Source organism: Bufo gargarizans, chromosome 6 (assembly GCF_014858855.1).
Source record: "Bufo gargarizans isolate SCDJY-AF-19 chromosome 6, ASM1485885v1, whole genome shotgun sequence".
Lineage (NCBI taxonomy): Eukaryota > Metazoa > Chordata > Amphibia > Anura > Bufonidae > Bufo > Bufo gargarizans.
This window is the reverse complement of record NC_058085.1, coordinates 254,085,057-254,091,130: the sequence shown is the minus strand read 5'-3', so window position 1 is coordinate 254,091,130 and position 6,074 is coordinate 254,085,057.

Below are 6,074 nucleotides of genomic sequence, written 5' to 3'. Positions count from 1 at the left end.
TCAGCATTATAAAAGTCATAAATGTTCTGATTGATTTTGGGGGGATATATGTGTATATATTCTACACTGTTGGATTGATTTTGGGGGGATATATGTATATATTGTACACTGGTAGAAAATGAAAAAAAAAAAAACACCGGGAAAAATGCAATTTAGTTGAAATTGACAAAGCATTAGTGATGCTAGCTCAATGATAACCAAGGTGATGCACCTCCTATTTTGGGTGTATGTTGAGGCAGGGTCACTCTAAGGGCTCGTTCACACGACCGTGTGAAGCCCGTGCTGTGGACCGCAAATTGCAGTCCGCAATGCACAGGAACCGTCCATGGGGCAGGCGCATGGGGATCGCAGACCCATTCACTTGAATGGGTCCGCGATCCTTCCGTTCCGCAAAAAGATAGAACTTGCTCTATCTTTTTGTGGTGCGGAAGCACGGAACGGAACCCCAGAAAGCATTCTGTAGTGCTTCCGTAGTTTTCCATTCTGTTCTTGCGTTCCGCATCTCCGGATTTGCGGACCCGTTGAAATGAATGGGTCCGCATCCGTGATGCGGAATAGCCACGGAACGGTGCACGTTGTTTGATAAATTTGTCTCATTCTTAGGCTACATGCGGATCCATTGTAATAATGCCTATCCTTGTCAGCAAAACGGACAAGAATAGGACATGCTCTATTTTTTTTGTGGGGCTACGGAACGGACATACGGATGCGGATAGTACACGGTGTGCTGTCAGCATTTTTTGAGGATCCATTGAAATGAATGGGTCCGCATCCTATCCGCAAAAAAAACGGAACGGACACGGAAACAAAATACGTTCGTGTGCATGTAGCCTTAATGGGGTTATCTGGGAAAGATATTGATGATCTATCCTCAGGATAGGTCATAAATATCAGATTGGTGGGGGTCCAGCTCCTGGCACCCATGCTGATCAGCTTTTAGAAGATGATCGGTCACAGGGCCTAGTTACAGCTCAGCCCCATTCAAGTGAATAGGGCTGAGCAGCAATACAATGTATGATGCTGTGCTTGGTAAAACGCCAGGAGGCCGCGGCACTTACTAGAGCTCTTGTAAGGCTTCTTTCACACGGCCGTTGCGGAAACATGTGCGGGTGCATTGTGGGAACACCCGCGATTTTTCCGCGCGAGTGCAAAACATTGTCATGCATTTTGCACTCGCGTGAGAAAAATCGCGCATGTTTGGTACCCAAACCTAAACTTCTTCACAGAAGTTCAGGCTTGGGATCGTTATTCTGTAGATTGTATTATTTTCCCTTATAACATGGTTATAAGGGAAAATAATAGCATTCTGAATACAGAATGCATAGTAAAATAGCGCTGGAGGGGTTAAAAAAAAATAAAAAAATTTAAAATAAATAAAACTCACCTTAGTCCACTTGCTCGCGTAGCCGGCATCTCCTTCTGTCTTCATCTTAGCTTTGTGTAGCAACAAGGACCTTTGGTGACGTCACAGTCATCACATGATCCATCACCATGGTAAAAGATCATGTGATGGATCATGTGATGACTGTGACGTCACCAAAGGTCCTTGTTGCTACACAAAGCTAAGATGAAGACAGGAGATGCCGTCTACGCGAACAAGTGGATTAAGGTGAGTTAAATTATTATTTATTTATTTTTAACCCCTCCAGCGATATTTTACTAAGCATTCTGTATTTAGAATGCTATTATTTTCCCTTATAACCATGTTATAAGGGAAAATAATAATGATCGGGTCTCCATCCTGATCGTCTCCTAGCAACCATGCGTGAAAATCGCACCGCATCCGCACTTGCTTACGGATGCTTGCGATTTTCACGCAACCCCATTCTTTTCTATGGGGCCTGCGTTACATGAAAACCGCAGAATATAGAGCTTGCTGTGATTTTCACGCAACGCACAAGTGATGCGTGAAAATCACCGCTCATGTGAACAGCCCCATAGAAATGAATGGTTCGGTATTCAGTGCGGGTGCAATGCGTTCAACTCACGCATCGCATCTGCGCGGAATACTCGTCCGTGTGAAAGGGGCCTAAGAGTAGCAGCTCACTGAAACAGCTGAGTTCCAGCACCCCGCTGATGAGATAATGACAACCTATCCTCAGGATAGGTCATCATTATTATTTCCCGGGTAACCCCTTAAAGCCTAGCACTTTTGTCTAGAAAAGATTGGGACTTTTTTTTGCAATTTTTTAAATGTCTCCTTGATAAATCTGGAGTAACACTAGGTATAGCTATCCACACCCACTTGCTCACCCATAATTCAAAACTAGAGTGAGTGGTGTAAAAAGTCACAAAAGCCCCATTTTGCAACCTTTTGAAACTGGAATTCTTGAGTAAAGGAATAATCAAGGCCCTATTTTTTTAATTTACATTAATCCGTATTGGGGTGGAAATTAGGCAAATCATGTGGTGTCTTGCAACATATATTTACTAACCAAACTCTTGGTTGACACGGTTGTTAAATTAACTAATAAAAGTTCACTGTGCTTACAGTACATTGTTAAAGGGAATCTGTCACCAGGAAATACACTAATAAAACAGGCACATTGCCTTGTTGGTCTAGGTCAGCCGAATGTAATGATACCTTTCACTTAGCAATGACCTTTTACTTCATTCTGGAGAAAAAGTACATTTAATCCATGTAGATGGGCAGTCAAGTGCACTGAGGGCGGACCCACGACATTCTGTGCACATTTTCTCCTCTTGATTCCTCTGCTAGCCCCTCCCTTTCATTCTTGAGTAACAGGTCTAGGAGAGATGACTATGCAGGAACTTTAGCATTTCAATCTAGGAGAGGGAGGGTCTGGGTTAGGAAGCAGGAGGGGCAAGGACAGGGATGGACTGGGAACTTAAAGTGGCCCTAGAAAAAAAAAAGTAGCCACATGTAGGCAGGACCAAATTAAAAGGGGGAGTGGCAACACAAGTAGGCAAGGAAAACAGAAGTAGGTGGGGCCAAGCAATATACAGTGCAGCACAAAATACCACTCCAGCACAAAATCCTGCTGCCACCTGCTGGTGAACCAGGCATATTACATAAACAAAACAGTTTCATGACAGCAATATCAGCTCACAATGGTGAAGGACCTGGAAATAAATACACAGATGGCATTAATGTTAGACCATTAGAGACAGTAGCAGGGTGAAGGAATGGTAATACAACTCTGGGGTATTACACTAGCCCTACAAGGCATCGTGCCTGGTGACAGACTTCCGTTACTTTCACAGAGAAAGTCCTATGATCCAGGGGGTGCACCCTGGTATTGGACTCCTGCCTAGTATTAGGTAAGGTGCTCTTGATGTTAGGTAGATGGGTACAAATCAGGACTCGCTGGTGCTGGAGGCAATGCAGTGGTGGCAGCAGTGCAGGTGTTGGGTGAAAGGCAATAAGGAGGCCAGTGTAACGTAACAGGGCCAACAAGCTTTACTCTGGTATTTTTGGCAAACAACACTTGTGAGGATAAGTTCAGTCTCTCCAAATACACACACAATCTTTCCAAGGCTGAATACAGGAAAGCAGGTTGTATAGTCTCTCTCTATTAAATCCAGACAGTTTTCAAAATTGACCAAATTGGTGCACATTCACAATTCATACTACAGTTCTCACAGGGGGAGTAGATCCTCCAATGAGTAGCTAATCCATGGTGAAAACGTGGTGGGTGCTGGAGGCAATGAACTTTTTCCACAAACAGCAAAGTCCAAAACCATAGATGGATGATACTTTTGCTATCACGCACTGTCCTGTATGGTCCTAACAGTCCATAGATTCGTTCCTTCTCTTAGAGGTCTGTCAATTGTCCCCAGCATGCAGGAATGGAGACATCCTTGTAGTAGGCCTCACACTGCACAGACCACAGCTCCTCCCTCAGATGGTGCAGGCCTAGGGCCCAACAACTAAGCTGTTTTCCCATGTCAGGTCTTGGAATCACAGTCAAAGCATGGAAAGTACATTAAGGCCAAGTTCACAGTTATTTGGTCAGTTATTTCTATCAGTTATTATGAGCCAAAAGCTTGTGCAGGTCAAAAACACAGAACAGGTGCAGATCTTTCCATTATACCTTATCTTTGTGTAGGCTTCACTATTGGTTTTGGCTCACAATAACTGATGGAAATAACTGACCAAATCACTGAAGTGTGAACTCAGCCTAACCATTAATGGTAAACATTAACCTTTTTAGCAGTGAATTAAAGGGGTTGTCCAATGAAAACTATTCTACAGTTTTCAAACCAGCACCTGGATCTGAATACATTTGTAATTGCATGTAATAAAAAATTTAGCATAACCGCTAAGTTATTCAATTAAATGTATCTTTTTCTTATTTCTTTGACCTGCTCACTGAGAAGGCCGCACATGCTCAGTTTCATCCTTCAATTGGCTACTGAGCTGTGATAGGGAGAACATAGACACGCCTCCTAAGCTGTGATAGGGAGAGCTGAGACACGCCCCCTGAGCTGTAGCAAAAAAGACCCTCCCCTTGAGCTTTCAGCATGATATAAATCTAGCAGAGAAAATAATGTGGATCCATGTGAGGTACAGGGCTGGGCCCAGCTTTGTTAGAAAGAGGTTGTCATGTACTATATTTCTGCTTGTAATTATTTACTTTAGTCATGGGATAACCCCTTTAACTGTTAGCAGTGATCTACTGGGTCACTATACATTGAGAACACAGCTGATGTTAGTACTTGCACTGTGTAACATATTCTACTGCTGGGTTTTCTTTCGATGTGTCCAATGATTTAATGCTGCTGACCCTGGTATCCAGTGATTTAGTGCTGCAGTCCCTGGTATCCAGTAATATAGTACTTAAGTACCTGATGTCCAGAGATTTAGTGCTGCAGTCCCCGGTGTCCAGAAATTTGAGGGTTCATTTATTAGGACCATTATTTTAGACGCTGGTCTTAATAAGCCCTTTAGCTGGTGGTGGATCTGACGAAGTTATGTAGAGGCCAGCCAGTGCCGGTCTAAATGTAAGACAGCTTCCTAGCTGGCTTAAATTTAGACCGTTTTCTAATCCTAAAACAGGCGTAGAAAAAGATGAATGAGACCACAGCGCTCCCACTTTTTTAGACCTGCCATGATCGGGGAAAAGTCGCAGATTGGGGCGCAAATAACCTTTGCACCGCAATCTGTCTCAGAAATATGTATAATATAGGCGTATTTCTGATAGTAAATGACCCCCTTTGTTCTGCAGTCCCTGGTGTCCAGAGATACAGTACTGAAGTACCTGGTGTCCAGAGATTTAGGAGGTTATTTACTAGTAGTAAATGTATATAGTACATTTTACGGATTGTGGACCCATTCTAGTGCACGTGCATTGCAGACCGCTATTTGCTGTTCGCAGCACGAGCACAGTGACCATATGTTTGTGTAAATGAGCCCTAACCCTAATAAACAGGCTGTATCAAGAACTGGCATCCATCCTAATTTCAAACCATGTAGCACTATGTCGAAGTGGTATTCCATGGGAATACGTTTTCACCCACTGCCAGAAATAATAACTGGACTGTAGCTGTAATGGATTAGTTAGCCATGAGGGGGCAGTGTAGTCTCTACAGAATAGGCTCTCATGAACATTCTCACCTTACAACACAATGGAATCTGGCAGGACAAGTTCAGAGAATGTCACCTTTGTTAGCAAAGGAATCTACTCTGATCACAGTGACTCAACAAGTGCAGGTCTGAGTGACAGTAAATGTATGTCTGCTATGGATGTATCTTGTATGTTGCTTCTCACGAGGATAGCAGCACACAGGACATTCCTCTCACTTGGTGTGGGTACGGCGCTATACATCCTATATGCCTATTCCATACTAGGTTCCCAGCACAGGGAGAAGATATCACAGGACGTGAGAGCAGAGCTGTCAATCACATTCCAATCCCACCCACAATCAGCTGCTCACAATGCAAACATTGGGGACAATGGATCTTCGTGAGGGTATAAAGCAGAATTCTCTTCATCCCATCTGAGCTTAAAGGGGTTGTCCAAGTTATTTTTATTGATGACCTATCCTCAGGATAGATCATTACTAGATCGGCAGGGGTCCGACACCTGGCACCCCGCCAATCAGCTGGTTGA